Source organism: Amphiura filiformis, chromosome 8 (genome assembly GCF_039555335.1).
Source record: "Amphiura filiformis chromosome 8, Afil_fr2py, whole genome shotgun sequence".
NCBI lineage: Eukaryota > Metazoa > Echinodermata > Ophiuroidea > Amphilepidida > Amphiuridae > Amphiura > Amphiura filiformis.
In genome coordinates, this window is record NC_092635.1 from 57,183,606 (window position 1) to 57,209,470 (window position 25,865).

The following is a 25,865-nucleotide window of genomic DNA, read 5'->3' on the forward strand; positions in this document are numbered from 1 at the left end:
TCCAAAAAGCTGGAAATATAGAGATACAGGCTGAGTCAAAAAGAAGTAAACTCATGTTTGAGGGGCTGTAACTCGCGATCTGCAAGGAATCTGCTAAAAATAAATATACCATTGGAAAGAGCAAATTCTACATATCTAAAATAAAAGAAGAATTGTCGCAATTGCTCACAGCAAACTGAAGTTATACTCATTTGAATACAACCACCCATTTTTGTAGCTGCACACGGCTGATTGATTTTCATCCATTTCAATTTCGACGAATCAGCAAAGTGCTAACAGGAATTATTGTTGAAAAGACAAATTTTGCTTTTAATTAATATTCAACAAAGTCCATGACGGTACTATAGTTTGTAGGGATACCAATTCAAGTCTTTACGAACGATCCGGCAGAAGCTTGATTGGGGAATATTGAGTAAAGGATTGAGCAGATCTTTGGTCTTGCTGTAACGCATGTCTAACTCTAGCAATGTTCACTTGTGATCTAGCAGTTCGTGGTCTGTCTGAAGCTTCAGGCTATCTGATCCTTAGTGTCCCATGCACATTGAGCTTGTTCACATTCTTATATACTGCTCCCTTACATGAAACCCGGTTAGCTGTAGGAAATTGGAGACGAAAAAGACGCTGAACTTCAGTGGGACTCTTAGTTTCATGATACTTCGTCGACAGAAACGTGCGGTAAATAGTGATGCCATAATGTCATTTGGGCCGTTTTAGTGCAATGAGGTAAAATTCATATTGAAAAGAGCCCTTTAACATGTAGAAATTATTGATCGAAACCACACCTGCCACAGAACTTTATTTGCATTTGAATATCGCGCCTTACCAATCAATATAATAGGTAATCCCCTACTTGGGAAGTGAAACCGTGTGCAGCTACCAAAATGGGTGGTTGTATTCAAATGAGTATAACTTCAGTTTGCTGTGAGCAATTTCAACAATTATTGTTTTATTTAAACGTGTAGAATTTGTTCTTTCCAGTGGTATTTTCATGTTTAGCAGATTCCTTACAGATCTCGAGTTACAGCCCCTCAAACATGAGTTCAGCCTGTATAGAAAGAGCTTCAAGAAGAACTGTCAGAAGCATTGGAATCGCTATACAGATCTACAACGACCCATTATTGGAGTTAGAAAGGAGAGAAAATTTTAATTTACATCCTTTTGAAGGACAAATTTGGCATAAAACATCATCCTAAACCCAACGAGCAAAAGAAAGAACACAACATCAATAGAAGAAATTGATGAGATGTAAGCGGAAGCTGAATAAGACAAACCTGACAGTGAAATACGGAAGGTAAAGCACAAACAAAAGAAAGATCAAACACAGGAGGAGTTTACGGAAAACCCTCACCAGTATGCTGAAAAGTTACTGGACACCGAAGGTGAACAATGTGCACTAGAATCTAGCAAGAAAATTGCTGATCCATACTTTCGTAACACCTAACAAACACCAATTTCCGTATAACCCATTGAGAGGCATCTCAAAATCAAGGAACCCCAAATCACCAATTTGTAGCAGAAACACCATCCATGATAGAGTTGGAGGAAGTCATATTGAAGAAGAGGAACAAATTTGCTCCAGCTATGAAACGCTATTCCATATCTGGTGTAAAAGAAATGCAGATATCTTGGCTATAATTCAGATTATCCTGAAGAAAATCTGGGGTAAGAAGAAACTGTGTCTGTCGTGGAGAGTAGCAGAAGCTATCTTTATACTAAACGAAGAAGACAGATCTTAAAAAACATTACGTTGACGACATTAATGTCAGTGGGAAAATGTTTTTCCAAGTGCTTACCAATTTCCTGCTTACTTTTATGGGGGATACAGAGATCAAGTTAATCAGAAGGGATTTTTACCTGGAATGGCAGGATGTGTTGAACACACTCAAGCTCTTATGGAAACGCTAAAGAAATTGTTGTAGCCTGGCTAAGTGTTCGGATACTTTTTGTACGTAGTATAAATTAGTATAGGTCGGAAAATGTTTTGTTAACACTCTTTATTGTTTCTCTTTTTCTTTAAATTGATTTATATTATCCGCAGGTTACATATGTTTCCACGGTCACTGACAAATTGGCGATTGAATAATGAGGTTGCTTGGACCTACGGGGACTTTGATATAACGATTTAATAAAGTCGTTAAAGGCTAATATCATATGAATTTATCCCGGGGAATTTATTGCACGTGCTTAATGTACTGTAAAATTCTAAATTGTAGTGAAATGACCCAACGTGTAAAAGGGGAAACGAGTTATCCTAAATGAAGGAAAAGGAAGTAAAGAAAAGCAACTAAAGCAAAAAAGAATAGGGCAAATTTCAATGAAATGTAGAAATTTACCGAAGCAAACTTTTACATTAGGTCAACAGATAACTCAATTCAATGTTATAGCAAGGCGAATGTGGTAAATCTGTCTTTTTTGAACAAAATATAGGTTTTAAAAGTCAAAATCTCAAGTGTTCCTTACAATATTTTTCAAATCTTATGTCATTAAATGAAAGAGCACACTTATATTGGCCATACACTCATTAGAATGAGCAATAGCCAATTAAATTGCAAATCTTGTGCAAAAAGTTACTGATTTCGCCTGTTTTGTCATACGGTTGTAAATTCAAAGAACTATGACTTTGCTAAAGATCGCATACAAATTTATATGACTGCTAGCCTGCTGGTATACACCTATCCGACTTCGCCATTACTGCGGTGTCCCCGATGTAAAACTGCGGTGTCCCGAGGTCGGGGGTTCTATCCATTATTTATTGTGTGCTATACAAAATTGTACCCGGGAATTGTACACAACAGTGATATTCAATACACAATCATGAGTATTGAATTACGAATTAAATCTCCCGCTCTGGTACATCTGTGTTGCCGTCAATAGAGGGCCAAATACAGTAAACGCTTCTCGGATTGGTGTATACCGTATGGGATAAGTATTTCTGAAGTGAACCACTTCGGACCATAATAATAATGCTCGATTGTGATTGTAGCAATGCACATCATGTAACCACAGTGACTACCCCATTGCGTGTCACGGTAAACACTATAGGAATATTGTTGTGTACGGTCACGGCGTAAGCGTATTATTAAATAAATATGTAACTCATTCCAATTCCACATAGGAAAGATAGTAGACACGATTACGGTGTATTTGGGATAACGTCGCTACATAGCATGTTTATTCTGTGTCATAAAGTATTACTTTTTCATGAAATCACGGGTCTGTGGGGAGACTTATATTTTTTCAATACGAGACAGGAAACGAATGCACGCGACACTTTTATTCGCAGAGTGGTAACCTTGAAAATATCTTTTCCTTGCCCAGCATCATTTTAGAAATCATGCATTCACTTCAAATTACTTTTGATTGTCGCCTTGGACTTGTTGCGTGAATACCGACTTACTTTTTTTGTTGATAATATTGTCCATTAGATTACTTTTTTTGCCTTTTTATTAAAGACACGATGTCATGTATGTTGGAACATTCAGCAAGCCGTAACTGACAAATTAAATTCCATTTGTTCCATTTTGTATATTGATATTATGTTAATGGTTGGAAAATTGGACCTTAATTTGGAAGAATATGTACGTAACCTGTAACGGATCTTTCATGTCTGGATTTTGTTTTCATCTCATTTGCATACAATCGTCGGTAACTTGATGTTGAAAACCGTACGAATTCCCCGGCACAATTTCGTAATTAATAAGGCACACCAAAACCTCAACTCATCTAAACTGTTTTACCCTATGTTGTTGCCTTCTTCAACTATCTTCAATTTCTGTCTTGTGCATCCCTTGTCCAAGTAGCGTATCTTTATGCTTTTTAAGTCATACCGCCATCTTCGTCTTTGCCTTCCTTTTCTTCGCTTTCCAGTTCCTGGTTGCCACATTGAATGATTCAAAAAGATTTGACACCTTTCTGTCAATTGTATCAACTACCATTGCACCCATTTTTTAAATGGCAACTAGAAGAACTACGTTAGTATTTGGCAAGGCAAGGCTTGTGCCGGTGATGATATTGTGTCTTGCTGCAATGGTTTTACAAATTATTTGTATTTTAGAGGAAGAATGTAATTTTTGTTTATCAGAGTAGGATATGACTGTATGGGTTAATAATAAGCACTTGAATAGGACACAGTTTTGCACGTCTTACTATAATGGACTGTTCGTTCTACGGTATATGAATAAGTATTACTAGTATTTGGCGAATAAGTAGTTCAAGTAGCTTCTTATTGACGGCATATAGTGGTTAAACAGGCCTCATTTCTACGAAGTAGGGCAATATCAGGCTATTTCATTGACAAGGAAATGTACCCTTTTCTCTTTCTAAAGACTCGAAGCAGACGACAAGCAAACAATACAATGTTATTTAACCCTTGTATAGATTTGTCAGGCATGTATGCTTGTGTAGGATGTTTGTGGGTGTGTTTATGTCATAATGCTTAAGGAAAACTAGCGCAAGTTAATTGGACGTTAAAAGATCGGTTTATACCTCCGTGAACAAGACGCTGTCGTGTTATTGATTCGTCTTTTTTGTCCTGGGTCATTCCTATAATTTGGAATTGAATGGTTTTCGCCGGTGTTTGTTTTCTTCTTTTTTCTCTCTTAAGCGCGTGAAGACACAGTAGCACTCAATCGGCGTTAACCCTCCCACACCACGCTCAAGTGCAGACGATATTTTAAAACGTTTTCTCACACACAAAACAATTCCCGCCAAAAGTTAAACTTGTGAAACGTTCTATAACTATATTTGCATAAGCAAGGTAAATGGGTTGAGACAATTATAAGTGTATGTGCAAGCTTTGTGTTTATTGGCTCAAAACTTCTTGAGAAAAAAATCCGTGCTTGTATTACCCGAGAATATCGGATTACTCCGACCTTCAATTCATTCGCCTTCGACGCTTTCGCAGATACGGTTGTAAAAATATCAGGCATTATAGAAAAGCCATAATAACCTTTTCATTATGACACTGAGCGTCGTAAATATTTGGACATAACTGTTGTTCCTTAAGGCAATTCTATGGATATAATCATTTGTTTGTGGAAAACAGCGTGTAATTTGATATGGTGTAGTAAGGTTCATTGGCTTTATTTTCATGCAGTATGCCTGAACCAAGTATGTTATCGCAGTATTACGAAGTCTTTCATCCTATTAATCAAGTATAGTCGCACTCAATGATGATAACATTCGACGAGAAATGACAATCCAGTATAAACTAATGTGGTTATTTTGAGAGTGCCGTGTTTATTACATTAAATCATAACCGTCGCTTAGCGCACAGGTCAATTTACCATTATCCCGGCCATTATTTAGAGGTTAATAACTGCGCATCGGTTATTTGGAGGGCATTGTGAAAAATCTAAACATTTTGCCTTTGGAACCGAGGAATATCCCGAGAGGCGCAGCCCCGAGGGATATTCCGAGGTCCAAAGCAAAATGTTTAGATTTTTCACAATGCCCGACAAATTACCGATGCAAAGTTATTAACCTCATTCATAACCGTCACTTTAATTTCTTCACCTTACAAAATAACACAAAATTTTGCTCAAAAGTTTATAAAAATAGATGATTTTTATATCTTCCCTTTCCAAAAATCGATCAGGCTAAAACAGGACGACCAATAACAAAAGTGCGTATCACAATCTGTCCAAATATGGAAGCGCGCAATCCAAATACGGCAGCCAACGCGCGCGCAGTTTGATCGACGCACAACAACACGCAAACGCCGGTCAATTGTGTGCGACATTGGAACAATTACGCATTTTGCGGTCAATTGTGAGATATTAATGACCTCAATTTGCGTTCGCGTTTTCACAAATAACTAAATGTAATTGGATCGCACGCATCGCGTTTATTAATGAGGTTATGAATATCAAATAAACTTTATCCTTTGTGAAGTAAAAACAAATTTGTACCTCAATTTTCTGCGTACTTTGCTTCATTCTTACACAAATCAATAAACAGTGTCACATTTTCCATCATACAGTGGGGTCATTATTCTGTTAAATCGTTGAAGTAATTCTATTATCAATCGAACAGTTACTAACTTACACAGATGCCTTAAGGTGAGGCGATCTTTTCGATGGAAATTTTTGGCGAGAAATAATCAGTACAGTTCAGTTATCCAAACATAAAAATACAAACAACATAAAAAATATGCAGTACAAATAATTAATAAATATACAAGGTACATGGTGAAAAGTACACATGAGAAAATACATAGGATAACTGGTTGAAGACACTGCTTAACGCTATTTAAGCATGAGATGCAGTACCCTCGGCCTAAATTTACAAATAAATATGGAATGAAGCATTATACATGTACATACGGCGAGCTTAAGGGTACTTGCCCATCAATTTCATTCAGGGGCGTGTTTGAAAAACGGCACAGCGCATTAGTAAAAAGAATAAAAGATACTAAAATTTTCACCAGGGTTCGAACAACTGCCACCAAGGCACTATGAATGCTAAAGATGCCTACCGTGCCACGGTGACTGTGGTTAACATTCGGCGATTTTCAAAGATATACATAATTATCAACACGTTTCTAGTGTATTGAAAATCAGATTTTGGTAGGAATACAGTCATAGAAAGACATATGACTTTACTTGTCTGTTTGTTTTATGATTTAATTTTGATGAATTGAACTGGTACGACTCTTAGGACTCGTGATAAACGACGATTAATTTTGTAATAATAAAATGAAAACGCTGGGTCATTCACGACGTCATTTGTAATTGATGTTAAAACCTGGGGAGTGACCACACACATCCGTGTACGTGCGCAATCGATACTCAATGATCCAGACAATAACGTTTGAATATACCGCCCTTGTGTATGCACCTGCTTGACACATCTTGTCTCTTGCGGGAAGATATACTATAGGCCTATACCCTAATAGCTTACAATAGATACCCCACCGTAAATAGCTCTCTTCATTACCTCGCTGTGCCAGTATATACGCGTAGTGTCACGTACTTTTGAACCATATTTTGTTCAAAAATGACAGGAAGGGACTGTTTTCAGCTAAGATGTTGGCTATCAGCTGATGCTCAATGATACCGGGAAGTGTTGCAGAAAGGTAAGCGTAATCTTTATTTATTCAAAATATCACATATCAATGAATTTAAATTGGAAATCCAAAAAGGAAATGTCAGGTCAAAATTCTCACCTTAGAATTATTCTGAAATAAAATCAAACCAAATTTAGGCTCCGCAAACAACGTCCAATTATTCCCATTGGTGTTTGCTACACGTGCATATAATAAATTATGATTTGGGGCCAATTTGAGAAGAGTTAATGCCTCGAGTTTCTAAATACACCGAGTGATGTTTTTTGATCAAAAACATCGACAATTCAAGACTCTGTAAAAACAAATCAAGAATTATCTGGGATAATTGCAACTAAGTATAATGAAAGTTATGATATAAGCTACCAGATGCATTATTAATTTCCTGACTATGATATTTAGTTGTGGGAAAAGATTACTTTAATGTTTTGTAGCCTTAAGTAAATTCAGTCGTTGAAATGCGCAAGTTCTTATAAGGCAAGGACAAACAAGATTTGCACTCCGGACTAGAAACAATTTCACAATATGACAGTTGCAATAGTCTGAAAGTTTAGAGTCTGCATGAAGGTCGAAAAAGAATCTGGGCAAGAATGGGGACTGTTTATATTCGTGATAAATGTCAACATCGGTTTGCCAAATCCATTTGTATCTCCAGAACATGAAAGAAAGTGCGATTTTTTGCCAATTTCAGATCAATGGATGCAACCAGGTGAATACCGATTATCTGAGTCATAATACCTTAATCTAGGATGAATTAATTCTTAACTTTATGAACATATGTGCGAGGTTTTATTCCTACAATGTACTGAAGTCGTTAACAAACTACGCACACGAGGATTGTGTTCCCAACCTTTATATTACCGTACTTCGAGCTAGGAAAATAACACAGCATTATCCTGTCCGCAAGCCACACCCAGGAAGATTTTGTTTACAAATTAAGGAAGTAGTGCTGTCTTACCATCTCCCTTACCACCACTTAGAAAGAATTTATTTTCAAATCCTTACAATAACGACCGTTTTCCGTATCGTACACAGTTATTTATCAGGGATGTATTTTCAAGTTAAGAAACTGTTGTCGGCTTAACCAATACTACCTTCATGTTGGAAGAATGTGTTCACAACTTGGTAAAACTAATAACGCTGCTTGAAGCATTTTGTAGTCTTAACCAATACTACCTATCATGTGAGAAGAATGTGTTCCCAACTTGGGAAACTAATGATGCTGCTTGAAGTGTTTTGAAACTCTAAGCGAGAATAATTTGTTCCCAGCGTAATAACTTAATGCCACCTACCTACTATACTGATAAAGATTTATTGTAAAGTTCATCTTTTCAGTGCGTAAACTAATGAAATTTAAAACTTGAAAAGCAATGTCTCGAGGAATCCAATTGATGGTTTACTCTTACGGTGCATCTCCTAAGAGGTCTAAGAGAGAATTCGACAAGAGTAAAATCTAAATAACATGATATATAGAGAGTATGTTCTCAACTGGTCATGGATAACGTTGGGATTACTCGGTACCTCGGTACAACTTGCTTGATGCCTATTAAAACACAATTTGAGTCCAGATCCACATCACATACATGTTTATTTGTACGCCCTTCTATCTTTATTTGCTGTCTTCATGCTCTGAATAGCCAGCTGGATTATGTTTGTTTTTCAAACTGAAGGACACTTACCTAAAACTAGAGTGAGGAAACGTTACACATCCGGATTGCGAATGTGGTAAAACCGGGGTTGAAAATCACTTGTCCAAGCACATTTTTTGACCAAAATGTAGGTTTAAAAAGTCAAAACCTTAAGTGTTTCTTACAATATTTGTCAAATTTTATGCCATTAAATGAAAGAGCACACTTATATTGGCCATATACTACATTCATTAGAATGAGAATGGCAAATTCTCTTTGAATTGCAAATCTTACGGTTGTAAATTCAATGAACTATGACTTTGCTAAAGAGCGCTTACAAATTGATATGACTCCTGCTGGTATCAAACGGGATTTGTATTTCTAAAGTTCACCACTTCGGACCATAATCATAATGCTCGATTGTAGCATTGTAGCAATGCACATCATGTAACCACAGAGACTACCCCATTGCGTGTCACGGTAAACACTATAGGAATATGATTGTGTACGGTCACGGCGTAAGCGTATTATTAAATAAAAATGTAACTCATTCCAATTCCCCATAGGAAAGATAGTAGACACGATTAGTATGTATTTGGGATAACGTCGCTACATAGCATGTTTATTCTGTGTCATAAAGTATTACTTTTTCATGAAATCACTGATCTGTAGGGAGACTTATATTTTTTCTATACGAGACAGGAAACGAAAGCAGGCGACACTCTTACTCGAAGAGTGGTAGCCTTGAAAATATCTTTTCCTTGTTTAATATAGTCTCGCAGCATCATTTTAGAAATCATGCATTCACTTCAATTACTTTTGATTGTCGCCTTGGACTTGTTGCGTGAATACCGACTTACTTTTTTTGTTGATAATATTGTCCATTAGACTACTTTTTTTTTGCCTTTTTATTAAAGACACGATGTCATGTATGTTGGAACATTCAGCAAGCCGTAACTGACAAATGCCATTTGTTTCATTTTGTATATTAATTGGAATTTCATACAAGCCAATTATATATTATTTAGGTCCATAATGCAAGTATGTTGTGTCAATGGTTGGTAAATTGGATCTTAAAAAAATTTGGAAGAATAATGTACGTAAACTTGTGGTAAATAATTTCATCGAATCACCTGGAACGGATCTTTCATGTCTGGATTTAGTTCCCAGGCACAATTTCATAATTAATAAGGCACACCAAAACCTCAACTCACCTAGACTGTTTCATCCTATGTTGTTGCCTTCTTCAACTATCTTCAATTCTGTCTTGTGCATCCCTTGTCCAAGTAGCGTATCTTTATGCTGTTTAAGTCATACCGCCATCTTCGTCTTTGCCTTCCTTTTCTTCGCTTTCCAGTTCTTGGTTGCCACATTGAATGATTCAAAAAGATTTGACACCTTTCTGTCAATTGTACCAACTACCATTGCACCCATTTACATTCCTGGCATTTTTTAAATGGCAACTAGAAGAACTACGTTAGTATTTGGCATGAAAGGTGTGTGACGGTGATGATATTGTGTCTTACTGCAGTGGTTTTACAAATTATTTGTATTTTAGAGGAAGAATGTAATTTTTGTTTATCAGAGTTGGATATGACTGTATGGGTTAATAATAAGCACTTGAATAGCACACAGTTTTGCACGTCTTACTATAATGGACTGTTCGTTCTATGTTTATGAATAAGTATTACTAGTATTTGGCGAATAAGTAGAACTTAACTGTTCAAGTAGCTACTTATTGACGGCATAGTTGTTAAATAGGCCTCATTCCTACGAAGTAGGGCAATATCAGGCTATTTCATTGACAAGGAAATGTACCATTTTCTCTTGTTAAAGACTCGAAGCAGACGGCAAGTAAACAATACAATGTTATTTAACCCTTGTATAGATTTGTCAGGCATGTATGCTTGTGTAGGATGTTTGTGGGTGTGTTTATGTCATAATGCTTAAGGAAAACTAGAGCAAGTTAATTGGACGTTAAAAGATCGGTTTATACCTCCGTTAACAACACGCTGCGGTGTTATTGATTCGTCTTTTTTGTCCTGGGTCATTCCTATAATTTGGAATTGGATGGTTTTCGCCGGTGTTTGTTTTCTTCTTTCTTCTCTCTTAAGCGCGTGAAGACACAGTAGCACTCAATCGGCGTTAACCCTCCCACACCACGCTCAAGTGCAGACGATATTAACGTTTTCTCATACACAACACAAAACAATTCCCGCCAAAAGTTAAACGTGTGAAACTTTCTATAACTATATTTGCATAAGCAAGGTAAATGGGTTGAGACAATTATAAGTGTATGTGCAAGCTTTGTGTTTATTGGCTCAAAACTTCTTGAGAAAAAAATCCGTGCTTGTATTACCCGAGAATATCGGATTACTCCGACCTTCAATTCATTCGCCTTCGACGCTTTCGCAGATACGGTTGTAAAAATATCAAGCATTATAGAAAAGCCATAATAACCTTTTCATTATGACACTGAGCGTCGTAAATATTTGGACATAACTGTTGTTCCTTAAGGCAATTCCATGGATATAATCATTTGTTTGTGGAAAACAGCGTGTAATTTGATATGGTGTAGTAAGGTTCATTGGCTTTATTTTCATGCAGTATGCCTGAACCAAGTATGTTATCGCAGTATTACGAAGTCTTTCATCCTACTAATCAAGTATTCGATGAGAAATGGCAATCCAGTATGTGGTTATTTTGAGAGTGCCGTGTTTATTACATTAAATCATAACCGTCGCTTAGCGCACAGGTCAATTTACCATTATCCCGGGCCATTATCATCAAATATACTTTGTCCTTTGAAGTAAAAACAAATTTGTACCTCAATTTTCTGCGTACTTTGCTTCTTTCTTACACAAATCAATAAAGAGTGTCACATTTTCCATCATACAGTGTGGTCATTATTCTGTTAAATCGTTGAAGTAATTCTATTATCAATCGAACAGTTACTAGCTTACGCAGATACCTTAAGGTGAGGCGATCTTTTCGGTGGAAATTTTTGGCGAGAAATAATCTGTACAGTTCAGTTATCCAAACATAAAAATACAAACAACATAAAATTATGCAGTACAAATAATTAATAAATATACAAGGTACATGGGGAAAAGTACACATGAGCAAATACATAGAATAACTGGTTGAAGATACTGCTTAACGCTATTTAAGTATGAGATGCAGTGCCCTCGGCCTAAATTTTCAAATAAATAAAATAAATATAGAATGAAGAACTATACATGTACATACGGCGAACCTAAGTAAAATCAGTCGCTGAAATGCGCAAGTTGTTATAAGACAAGGACAAACATGATTTGCACTCCGGACTAGAAACAATTTCACAACATGACAGTTGCAATAGTCTGAAAGTTTAGAGTCTGCATGAAGGTCGAAAAAGAATCTGGGCAAGAATGGGGACTATTTATATATATTCGTGATACATGTCAACATCGGTTTACCAAATCCATTTTTATCTCCAAAACATGAAAAAAAGTTTTGCCAATTTCAGATCAATGGATGCAACCAGGTGAACACCGATTATCTGACACGTGAAAGGCATACTATACACTCTCAACAGGGTTTGGTTTAGTAGTTCATTTGACGATATTTAAACTGCTAGTTTCATTGGTACTGTTTCGAAATATCAATTTACACTTTCATCTAAACATTTCTAGCGGGTCTCTCTACTCTTCCTTTGTTCTGTAAACACTGCTCGACTTTGCCCTGGTGTCGTAAAGAACATTTGAATGGAAAGAAATACGTTACTTTGATTTGAATTAAACAAACATGGCCTGGGTTGCAATCAGACGATTATCTTTAGATGTCATTGTACGATATTATTTTTATGTACTTGGGTTTCATAATAAATTTTTACAATTATCTATAAGGAAACATATTGTCTGCTTTAAAACAATAAAATCAAAATCCATCAATTTTGCGCGATTCTGAGTCTGACACAAAATGGGCAGTGAGTGTATTCGATTGTGTGTTTTGTGATCCCTTAAGGTCGAACAAAATCCCTTTTGCTCGGTAATATAATAAGATAAGATATGTTAGACCTGTCCTCACATCACCTTTCGGTCAATGCCACAGATGCTATCGTTTTCCTTAGTAATCTATCCAATTCCAGGTGTGAGGAAATGAATTAATTTGATAGTTTTGTGACACCTTTATCAAAGCAACGTAACGTATCCATTGACATGTAATTCAATAACTGATGTTTTGCATTTCAATTATTCTTACATTCGAGAAATGTGATGGTAAACCTACCTTTGAGATGCTACTTTTTAAATGCTTTTAAGATATAGATACAACGAAACATTCATGAAAGTGTTTGTATTTTAGGATGTGGCAAAACATAACAGTACATGTTGTCTTAGCACTCGGTTAGCGAATAATTTTAGAAACGATAGAAAGCGTTGAAACCTACATGTGGGGGTATTTCAAAATTGTTCCCCTTGTTTGCTGAAGCATATATTTTTGTTTTAAATCACCGATTGGGGTAAAATAAAGCTTTATAAATGTTTACTCTTTACGGTAGAGTGTTAAAATCGTCATGAGAATATCTAAAACAACTTTGGTCACTGAGGCAAACTACTCCGATGATATAAACCAGTCAAGTTAGCTCAATAGATAAGGCGTTCGACTATGGTGGGAGATGTTGATGGGTTGAAACCCCGGTGGTGGTTTATAGTACACTCTCGTGTAAAATATTGAGTTAGCTTGAAATTCCCCTGGTAAAGAAACTCGTGGAGCTGATCCTGGCTGCGAAGGGCAATTGTGGAATGCCTCTTAGCAACAAGTCCCTGTGTTGTTGTTTAATGGTTTGTCGAATGATATGGGGCCGTAGAGGTAAGCGACAATCTGTAAAGTGTGCTGAGGTTTGTGGATCAACGTCTGGTCTATGCATTGTACCTGTGCGCATATCGCAATATAAATCACTGCGCTTTTTTAAAAAACCCAACAACCGATGTTTGTGAAAAAATAAAGGTTATATATAATTATGTATCAGTGTTGTTAATATAATATCAAATTTGGATATTAAGTTGCCACCATAGGATTGTTTACCTTTTATAGCCTTATTTTTTAGAAGAATAAGATTGCAATTAAGGAAACTAATATAAACTTTTATACTTGTTTACTTATAATTTATTCTTTCCCTAATACGATGATCTATATTGTCATGATTTTCCCTTTTCTTGCCATTTGCGAGACTTTGTCCTCAACATTTATTCACGTGTTGTATTAAATTACCGTGAATATGAAATAGGGCACTAATGTATATACTTTCGCCATATCTAATACCTTATTCTAGGATAAATTAATTCTCAACTTTATGAACGTATGTATAGTTTTACCGTTCATGTTGAGCGGATTTGTTCCTACCTAAATGTACTGAAGTTGTTAGCAAACTACGCACATGAGGATTGTGTTCCCAACCTTTATATTACTGTACTTCGAGCTAGGAAAATAACGCAGCATTATCCTGTCCGCAAGCCACACCCAAATAGATTTTGTTTACAAATTAAGGAAGTAGTGCTGTCTTACCATCTCCCTTACCACCACTTAGATAGAATTTATTTTCAAATCCTTATAATAACGTTCTTTTACCGTATCGTACACAGTTATTTATCAGGGATGTATTTTCAAGTTAAGAAACTAGTGTCGGCTCCGCTTAATCAATACTACCTTCATGTGGGAAGAATGTGTTTACAACTTGGTAAAACTATTAACGCTGCTTGAAGCATTTTGTAGTCTTAACCAATACTACCTATCATGTGAGAAGAATGTGTTCCCAACTTGGGAAACTAATGATGCTGCTTGAAGTGTTTTGAAACTCTAAGCGAGAATAATTTGTTCCCAGCGTAATAATTAATGTCACCTACCTACTATACTGATAAAGATTTATTGTAAAGTTCATCTTTTCAGTGCGAAAACTAATGAAATTTAAAGCTTGAAAAGCAATGTCTCGAGGAAACCAATTGCTGGTTTACTCGTATGGTGCATCTCCTAGAGGTCTTATGGAGAATTCGACCAGAGTAAAATCTAAACAACATAATATACAGAGAGCATGTTCTCAATTGGTCATGGATAACGTTGGGATTACTCGGTACAACTTGCTTGATGCCTATCAAAACACCATTTGAGTCCAGATCCACATCACATACATGTTTATTTGCACGTACTCCTATCTTTATTTGCTGCCTTCATGCTCTGAATAGCCAGCTGGATTATGTTTGTTTTTCAAACTGATGGACACTTATCTAAAACTAGAGTGAGGTTAGTGAATTACAAGGAAGTCTAACCGTTATACATCCGGATTGCAGATCAAAATCTTGATGGAGGGATTTAATGGTTGAATTGCTAGTGATTTGGACTTTTCAAAGTAATTATAATTCTTTATCCAGTTCAGCATTGGAATTACTGTAGTAAGTCACTGGAAGCATTCTGGAATATTCGCGTGATTGTAAACAAACCGCAAACGGAGTATAACCTTTTGTAGCCTGTTTAAATTTAATTCAAAATCGGGCAGCCACATGAAAAAACACATTAGCCTACTGTAAACATCACTTGTCGTAAAATGCAGGTAACAATTCGGTCGATTCACAATACGATGCGCCACCAGCGGTAGCTGGGGAAAGGCCAAAACACTCAGTGCATCATGGGAAAATGTCGACATCCAAAGCCCGCGTAATACGAATACAACACAGGAACATGTCATTGTTTGTTTAAATGTCAATATAATTATATTACACTCGAATGTACACTGAACAGCAGTTTACAATAAGTGTAGTAGATCTATTGATCACACGGAATCCCTCCTGGAGCTGTTTTCAGCATTAGTATTATCACACTCGCGTAAAAATCCAATGGTGGCTAGGAGGGCGATGCCGACCATGGAGGTCAAAACCTGGACTAGCAAGAGCAACCGTTGGTGGCGCATTGTATTGTGAATAGCGAGAATTGAAGTGTCATTTGGTCCTAGTATTTGCTGAATATTGTTGGCATATCTAATGTCCAATAGTACCTTTTTCGTTTCCATAGATCATTTTAAGATCATTGTATTGTTAGTAATAACAAAAACAATGTATAACTGAACTGGATCTGAATCTGGATATACGGGAAAAACTTAATGATATCCGTAGGTACATGATTAAATCCCTAATCAATTCAAATTCCAATTCTGTAGATGGTGTTTCTAATATGTAGGTAACTTGACCCACTTGTGATTTTATTGTTAATTCATTACTATGTTTACACTACAATGTTTGTCGAAAAAATGGCTTACAGAATACTGTTCAGCTGTAATTTTTATGAACACTACATTCCTCAAAGTAATTAAAGGATCAGAAAATTTCATCAAGATTATCTTGACCATACTTGTACCTAATCGAAATATCTTTTATGTGGCATTGTCCATGCTCTACTAAACACTGCTGTAAAAAATTCTCGTCATTACTGTTTCATCTGGCACTCAAAACATCTTGAAAGATAATTTTGTTTTTGAAAATGTTTTGATCCTTTAATTACTTTGAGGAGTGTAATAATAATTAAGATCATGCTGTCAGTTTGAATAACATGTTGTCCCTTAACATGCCTGAAAATAACACTCTCTACGTGTAATCAGGTCACGGGTGGCGGGAATGGTGGAAGATAGCTATGCCGGTGACCTATTTTGACAACCAGTGTTTATCTGTAATCGATAATGGATCGATTGATAGTCGATAATTGTTATTATGTTAATATAAAACAAGATTAGGCCTATTATTCAAATAGCATTAAAAATGATACGGGTGATTTTCAAATCCTTACGGACTCTCTATTTGTATGGCGGTGTCAATCAATAACCAATAATGGATAATCGATAATGAATAATCGATTATGAATAACCGATTATCACTATCAATTAAGATTAGGCCTGCTTGTTTTCTGTAGACAGTCTCTATTGAACGGCTCTTTTCAGAGCCACCAAAACCTTTAAAATTAGCAGATAGGCGAGATCTGCTTGTTCTCTGTTGACAAGGGGCAGTCTTCAGTGAACAGCTCTTTTCAGAGCCACCAAAACCTTTAAAAGCAGCAGATTGGTTATATTTGTAGATGCGCAAATTGTTTTAAAGGATAGGATTTATAGGATGTAGTTTGTGCAGATTTTATATAGGTGGACGCCAATTGCCTGAATCAGTCGTAGTCAGGCAGTGTCAGTAGTGGCTTTCGGCGTGTCATGGTTAGCAATGCAATGATCTCTGGAAACCGGGCGATATCATTGGGCACGTTAGATAACAACAATATTCAACAAGTTAGGACCAAGTGCCAATTCAATATGTTTGCGACCTGAATTTCTGTCAAGTGTGGTTTTTGTTGTTATGGGCGTTTTTCCCGTAGCTGCCTCATTTCAATTAAATTAAACACAGACTATCAAATGCCATACACAAGTTACGGCTTGTTCATAAACCCAGATTCCAGCATGGCTCCAGTGACCTACTAAAGTAGTTTCAATACTAGACTTAACTATTAAGCGTTGCGATTGTGTTTACACTCAATTGTCACAAAATAACTTATCCGAGTCACTGCTTTCACGGTTCTGTGGCGGGTAGCTTTTGCTGTCATTTTTCAACCCGTATACACACAAACTAAAACCAACTGGTTTTTCGGAACATTTGGATAGTAAATAAAGATAACAGAACGTGCATATAAACACATTTGTGTGATGTGGATTTTGTGTCAAATTGCGTTTTGAAATACATTAAGTTTGTATCTGTGTGAACGCCTAAGACACAATATTTAGAATGGAATTGACAGACCTCCCGTCCCAGTATTAACGAGCAGACTTCTTGTTTTAAGTTGTAATTTTTCGTAACTGTTAGGATGCAGTCACGGATACGTGAAATAAATTCACAAAATGGGGAGTAAGATCTTTCGGTTACCGAGATCACCTTATCTTGGCATGCAGTTGAATAACACTACTCATTAAATTCTTAAGGGGGTGTAATACCCTGATTTTCATCAGTACCCCTCTTCTTTTTTTTTCTTGCAAATTTATGAAGTACATAAATATGTTCATCACCTCATGTCCTGAACTTATAAAATATCTCTACCTACAAAGTGCTTTTAAACCATTTTAGTATATAAATGTTGCCCAATATACTTTTTTGTTTACCTGTTACTATGGTATTATAGTAACTCAGTATGTGTGCCTCAGAACAAAACATAATTTATTCTATTCAAGTAGTACTTGAATAGAATAAGTTATATCTTTTGTTATACCATCTTCAGACTGTGTTCAACCAGGCCTGCCAAAATATCTCTTCCACAATGAATGGTATAGCAAATTGAATACTATATACATTGTAGCCTCTATTATGTGTTGTTTGGAAAAGAGATTTCTATAAGGCTAAGGTCATCAGGTCAGGTTATAGGTCACCTGGTTGAGGTCAAATTTAGGCATCCATTTTGAAAAACATGTGATATATCAACATTACCGCATTTTAAAAGTAGCTTTAACCAGTTTCTCTAGGTTATACCAAGTTCTTTAACATTAAGGTACTTAGTACGTGTTATTAGAATGGCAAATTGACAAATGAATGAAGATATGGCAACAGTAGGTTATTATCTTGATTTAGATATAACTAATTTAAAAGATAGACGTTAAGGGATGAAATCAAAACTCGACTGGCGAATGACCGGCGGTTCCGTCCGTTTATTTCATCCCTAAAACACCTCAAAGTCGAGGCAGTTTTATTGTTTACATAAATTTAACGAATTAACGAACTTAAATAAACAATATGATTGTGTATCAGCTGGAATTTTACATAACAGTAAATTTGATAGAAAATGGGAACTTGGAACATAATGGATTATCGGCTTGTCTGTGTTATCGTCCGCAAAAACCTACTGCACAGTGAAGGGATTTTTCAGCCGAACGAGGGCGCTGTGCACGCTCATATTGTACATGTGAGTTGTTGGTGTTAATATGTACCAATGTGTTTATTTAGTAAATTTGTTATTTTTTGGTATCACAACCTCCCTTATTTGGGTACATAATAAGGAAGACTGGCTCTTAATGAGATATGAAGGATAGATATGATACCGAGTTGCCACGTATCTTACTTCCATGCTATGACATCATAGTTAAGGTTAAATGCAATTGATTTTCAAGGCTTGATTCCAGAGGGGCGGAAGTTAATAATGGAAACAGCCATGCAGAAAAGAATGAACTCACGCGTACAATAGTGTATCAATCTGAACTAGAACACGGACAAACCGCGGCTCGTGAGTCATCCTATATGTTGCAGGGATAGGGAAGGGGCGACCATGATAGGACCATATGGGCTGATATGGGGGTATGGGGGGGGGTGATTGTGGGCAGCCGTTTTCGGCAATTTTCCTTTAAAATTAGCAGATAGGCGAGATCTGCTTGTTCTCTGTTGACAAGGGGCAGTCTTCAGTGAACAGCTCTTTTCAGAGCCACCAAAACCTTTAAAAGCAGCAGATTGGTTATATTTGTAGATGCGCAAATTGTTTTAAAGGATAGGATTCATAGGATGTAGTTTGTGCAGATTTTATATAGGTGGACGCCAATTGCCTGAATCAGTCGTAGTCAGGCAGTGTCAGTAGTGGCTTTCGGCGTGTCATGGTTAGCAATGCAATGATCTCTGGAAACCGGGCGATACCATTGGGCACGTTAGATAACAACAATATTCAACAAGTTAGGACCAAGTGCCAATTCAATATGTTTGCGACCTGAATTTCTGTCAAGTGTGGTTTTTGTTGTTATGGGCGTTTTTCCCGTAGCTGCCTCATTTCAATTAAATTAAACACAGACTATCAAATGCCACACACAAGTTACGGCTTGTTCACAAACCCAGATTCCAGCATGGCTCCAGTGACCTACTAAAGTAGTTTCAATACTAGACTTAACTATTAAGCGTTGTGATTGTGTTTGAAACACTCAATTGTCACAAAATAACTTATCCGAGTCACTGCTTTCACGGTTCTGTGGCGGGTAACTTTTGCTGTCATTTTTCAACCCGTATACACACAAACTAAAACCAACTGGTTTTTCGGAACATTTGGATAGTAAATAATGATAACAGAACGTGCATATAAACATATTTGTGTGATTTTGTGTCAAATTGCGTTTTGAAATACATTAAGTTTGTATCTGTGTGAACGCTGCCTAAGACACAATATTTAGAATGGAATTGACAGACCTCCCGTCCCAGTATTAACGAACAGACTTCTTGTTTTAAGTTGTAATTTTTCGTAACTGCTAGGATGCAGTCACGGATTCGTGAAATAAATTCACAAAATGGGGAGTAAGATCTTTCGGTTACCGAGATCACCTTATCTTGGCATGCAGTTGAATAACACTACTCATTAAATTCTTAAGGGGGTGTAATACCCTGATTTTCATCAGTACCCCTCTTCTTTTTTCTTGCAAATTTATGAAGTACATAAATATGTTCATCACCTCATGTCATGAACTTATAAAATATCTCTACCTACAAAGTGCTTTTAAACCATTTTAGTATATCAATTTTGCCCTATATACTTTTTTGTTTACCTGTTACTATGGGATTATAGTAACTCAGTATGTGTGCCTCAGAACAAAACATAATTTATTCTATTCAAGTAGTACTTGAATAGAATAAGTTATATCTTTTGTTATACCATCTTCAGACTGTGTTCAACCAGGCCTGCCAAAATATCTCTTCCACAATGAATGGTATAGCAAATTGAATACTATATACATTGTAGCCTCTATCATGTGTTGTTTGGAAAAGAGATTTCTATAAGGCTATAGGTCATCAGGTCAGGTTATAGGTCACCTGGTTGAGGTCAAATTTAGGCATCCATTTTGAAAAACATGTGATATATCAACATTACCGCATTTTAAAAGTAGCTTTAACCAGTTTCTCTACGTTATACCAAGTTCTTTAACATTAAGGTACTTAGTACGTGTTATTAGAATGGCAAATTGACAAATGAATGAAGATATGGCAAAAGTAGGTTATTATCTTGATTTAGATATAACTAATATAAAAGATAGACGTTAAGGGATGAAATCAAAACTCGACTGGTGAATGACCGACTGTTCCGTCCGTTTATTTCATCCCTAAAACACCTCAAAGTCGAGGCAGTTTTATGCATCGAACTTTTTGTTTACATAAATTTAACGAATTAACGAACTTGAATAAACAATATTATTGTGTATCAGCTGGAATTTTACATAACAGTAAATTTGATAGAAAATGGGAACTTGGAACATAATGGATTATCGGCTTGTCTGTGTTATCGTCCGCAAAAACCTACTGCACAGTGAAGGGATTTTTTCAGCCGAACGAGGGCGCTGTGCACGCTCATATTGTACATGTGAGTTGTTGGTGTTAATATGTACCAATGTGATTATTTAGTAAATTTGTTATTTTTTTGTATCACAACCTCCCTTATTTCGGTACATAATAAGGAAGACTGGCTCTTAATGAGATATGAAGGATAGATATGATACCGGGTTACCACGTATCTTACTTCCATGCTATGACATCATAGTTAAGTCGGGAGTTAAGTCAAAAACACGAGATCAAACTGCCATAACTGACTGAATGATTGGTTAGCCTGGTCGGTCAATGGGAATGTTACGTGATAATGTCGATTTGTGTGGAAGGATAACAGCACAACCAACATGTATAGCTACTGAATTTTAAAAGCTTGCCTTTAAGTATGCGAGATGAGACCAAGATATTAGATATCGAGAATATAGAACTTTATATCTTTTGCTAGAATATATTGCCAGACAGATCGGTTTGAAACTCATAGTCCATACTAGGATATGATTTGTTTTGCAAAAATAAAACCGAATATCATACGATGAAACTACAAAAATAATGAACGAAATTTGAAACTCACACGTTGTGTAATTTTATCGTCAATTTTTTGTAAAAGCCGGCAACTTGACCCTGAAGACATTTTTTTCTGTAATATATCTTACGTCACTAGTGAAACAATCTTTACATATTAGTTTGATCTTTGAGAACTATTGAAAGGATGGGTTATCGCATCACACACGGGGAATTTTGTACCTTTTCTAATCGCGCTGGCACATCTAAATTGAAATCTTCAAAAGTTGTGAGCCGATTGATATAATTGTTTTGGTTTATTAAAGCTAACGACTCAAGGTTTCTTTACATACCAAAATATATTTGATAAACTTTTCAGAAATATGAGAAAAAGAGGGCGCAATGAGGGGCCTCTTTTTTGGGACACCCTGTAGCACACTAGCACAATGAAATTACAATGTTAACATAACATAACAGGCAGATAGACCAGAGCAAAAACTCTGGACATACCTGCCTGTGTAGGGAATTGAACCCCAGACCTCTCGCTTACTGGGCGAGCGCTCTAACCACAGACTGTCCCTGATAACCAGGACTCAAATCTTTACTTATTCGAAATATAATTTCTTCACTTAATATCTTTATTTGAAACGTCTCCATATTTGATCTATTTCTGGAATTAGAATTGAGCAGATTATTATGGTATTATTTCTTGTATCCAAAATAGCCATGATATGTCCATAATATGACCTTGCCCGTTTTATATTCTTGGTTGCTAACATAATGCCGATACTCCGGGGAAATATGTAGCTAAATACAATAGATATATCAGAATAAGTCGCCTTATTAGCTCTTATACATCTAGACCGCGTATGTATGAATAGTTGTCCATCCATATTGACTGCCACTATAAATTAGGAATACGAATTACTCTGCCATCTATATCGACACGGGCATTTATGTGTTAAATGAAAATCAGTATAAATCAGTATAAATAACTGAAAATAAGTCAATTATATTAAAGTCGACATGTATGATTATATCTTGATCATAAGCAAATAAACAGGTTGTTATTTTCTCCTTTTTAATGAATATTTCGTGATTATTGCACATTTATAATATATTTACAAAAAACAAATTCATTCACACAATTTTAATTGATCCCGATATATGTAATAGTTATTTGTTTAAAGTTGACAAGGGGCAGTCTTCAGTGAACGGCTCTTTTCAGAGCCATCAGTAGGCAAGGGCGGTCTACATTACATGTCTCATTCTTATAGTTGACTTGCCGCTTGCCGTTTTTTTTTTATCTCTCTTGTGTAGAAACGACCATGAATTCAAACCCAGGTTTTAAGTTATCCTTAGTGCATGTCTTCCGCTTAACTACATAATAATAATAGATTACCACATTAAAGCAGACTGCAGACATATCAGTCATTCCAGTTAGTGTCAAAGTAATTTGACATGTTAAATGATCATACAAGGTACAGAGAAGGTCTTGCTAGCTTTGGGAGCACGTGTGGCCGAGTGGATAAGGCGCCCGACTCATAATGCATAGATTGTGAGTTCGAGCCCCGCTCGTGCCAACGTGTTGTGTCCTTGGGCAAGGCACTTTATCCTCATTGCCTACTGGGGGATGTGGTTGGGTTGGATTGGATGTTTGTATAGTTGTTTGTTTCAATGTTGCAATATTGGCGCTGATTAAGCTGCTGCCTGCAAATTGCATTGTGTCACCATTAGAGTTTGAAATAAAAACCTTCCTTTTTTTAAGGTCTAAAGTTACAGAAGTCTCGTCACACGAGGAAATGCCAGACAGAAAGGCAGTCAAGTTTGCATGTCTATACATAGTTCATATCGACAATATCACTATAGACTCAGAGAGGCCGAAATTTCAAGAATTTTTTTCAGGTGAACGAGGGCGCTGTGCACACTCATATTGTACATGTGAGTTATTGGTGTTAATATGTACCAATATAATATTTTGGAGAAAATTTAATTTTTTTTTGTATCACAGTTGGGTACATAATAACACTGGCTCTTAACCAGAGGATTTATTATGTTATTTTGTATCGGGATATATTATTTATTCTTTTCAAACAAAATAAAACATAATGCCACATTGACCCATCCCTGTGTTTAGATGTAGCCCATAATTTCATTACTATGATGTGTCTAAAAGCTCTAAACTCTTGTAATGTAATAAATAATTAATAACAACCTGTGATTGATTAGGATAGGTACTTGGTAAACTTGTGTGAAGAATATGTATGTCATGTATGTAGAGAACGGGTACGGTTAATTGTGCAGTAGTCTTCTCACTCACTTTTCACCACTGCGGCCCGGGTGCAATTCCCTGCATTGTCACATTGGAGTTTTGTTGCCGATCAATGTTCGTACTAGCATACTGCAGTTACTGTCCGTTTTCCTATACACAATACACAGTGCTCTTACCATTGACGCGTGACCTCTACAAATAGCGTACGTTAGAAGTATGGGGATTTGCCTAGTTAACGTCGCTGTGTGAAAAATAACCGGCCGATATTAAAAGTACTCTTCTAAAATTCTAGAAAATATAGTTTTGTAACATGTCCTAAATTTTTAGCTAATTTAGATGTTTGAAAATATGCGTACTTTGGTGTTTTAGTGTATGTTATAGGTAATAGTACATTACCTAGTTAACGTCGCTGTGTGAAAAATAACCGGCCGATATTAAAAGTACTCTTCTAAAATTCTAGAAAATATAGTTTTGTAACATGTCCTAAATTTTTAGCTAATTTAGATGTTTGGAAATATTCGTACTTTGGTGTTTTAGGAAGGATATGTAAACGACAGATAACACCAAAAATATGAAGAAATTATTTCCAAACCGTGTTAAGTCAACAATCATTATGTTGCTCATTTTCAAGAATGCTGGTTAACAAAAAGCAGGCCATTGTCTCATTTCGTGAACAAAGGTCCACATACCATTGTTTCCTTGCGTTTCCTTTATAATCGGTTACCCAACTGAAGCTATAAATACCAGCTCATTGCGATACCGCACATATAAAACAGACACATGTACACAACCAGAGAAGATCTGATTTAATCAGTTGAGCGGTTTTCAATGAGTGTTATCCTGGTTTAATAGCTTTTAATGGGGTTTAAGTCCTGCAAAGGTCGCGGTGAATTCTACTGTAGACATGACTGCATCATGAGCAGGTTTTTCGCCGGTTTTCCTCCTGCATCTAAAGTAGACCTATTCCCAAATCCCTGTCCCGTCATATTAGGTTGACATCCCTTTAATCTAGTAGCCTCTGAGCACTATTGGGCTTTGTCTGGCTCGACAGAATGTTATAAATAAATAAATAAGTAAATAAATGTAGTAAGGTATAAGAAAAAAGATTTACAAGAATTACTCTCGTTTTCTCTACAGAATAAACAACATTGGGCTATTCCAGTTGACATCCACACTCCTCCTATGGAAGACTTGACCATAATAATTCACACAGGGAGTATGTATTTTAAATTCATTTACCTATGTGTGAAAGATTATGGATTTCAACTGGAATAGCCCATTGTTGACTTGGGACGCTGTAGTCCATATGTCAGAATAATCACCATTCAATGTTTATTACCACGATGTAAAGAATAGTAAAACCCTGTCATTTGATGTATCGACATGTAAACTTGACTGCCTTTCTGTCTAATGTCTCCTCACTGATACATGTAATGAGCGCTTCAAGGTAGGCATCGTGTTAGTAAATGTAACTTGAGACTTTTACCTTTCATGAGCATTGTAACGTGACAAGTTACTGTCACTGAAATTGACTGATATGTCTGCTTCAATTTGGTAATTTATCTTAAAATGTAGTTGCGCGGAAAAGATGCACTAAGGATTACTTTTAAAAAACCTATGTTTGAATTCATGGCAAGGTTTAATGGTCGTTTCTACACAAGAGAGATTAAAAACAACACCAACGGCAACATAAATAAACTGGCCTCAAAAAGAAACTTTTAAAATCATGTTCATAAAATTGCACCACAATTACACACAGGATTACTTCAATACTATACTCTAAACACTGGTCAGTAACCAAACAGTTGTCCAACTGACACAACAGCAAAATGCACTGACGTGGAACACCTTCCTGGACCACATTTACAGCCCAACAGATTTCTTTTGCTGGGTTCCAATTATTCGCCTGTACATGAACAAAAATTGCACACATGATTACTTCAATACTGTACTCTAAACACATGTCAGTAACCAAGCAGTTGTCCAACTGACACAACAGTAAAATGCACTGACACGGAACAGCTTCCGTGACCACATTCACAGGCGAATAATAGGAACCCAGCAAA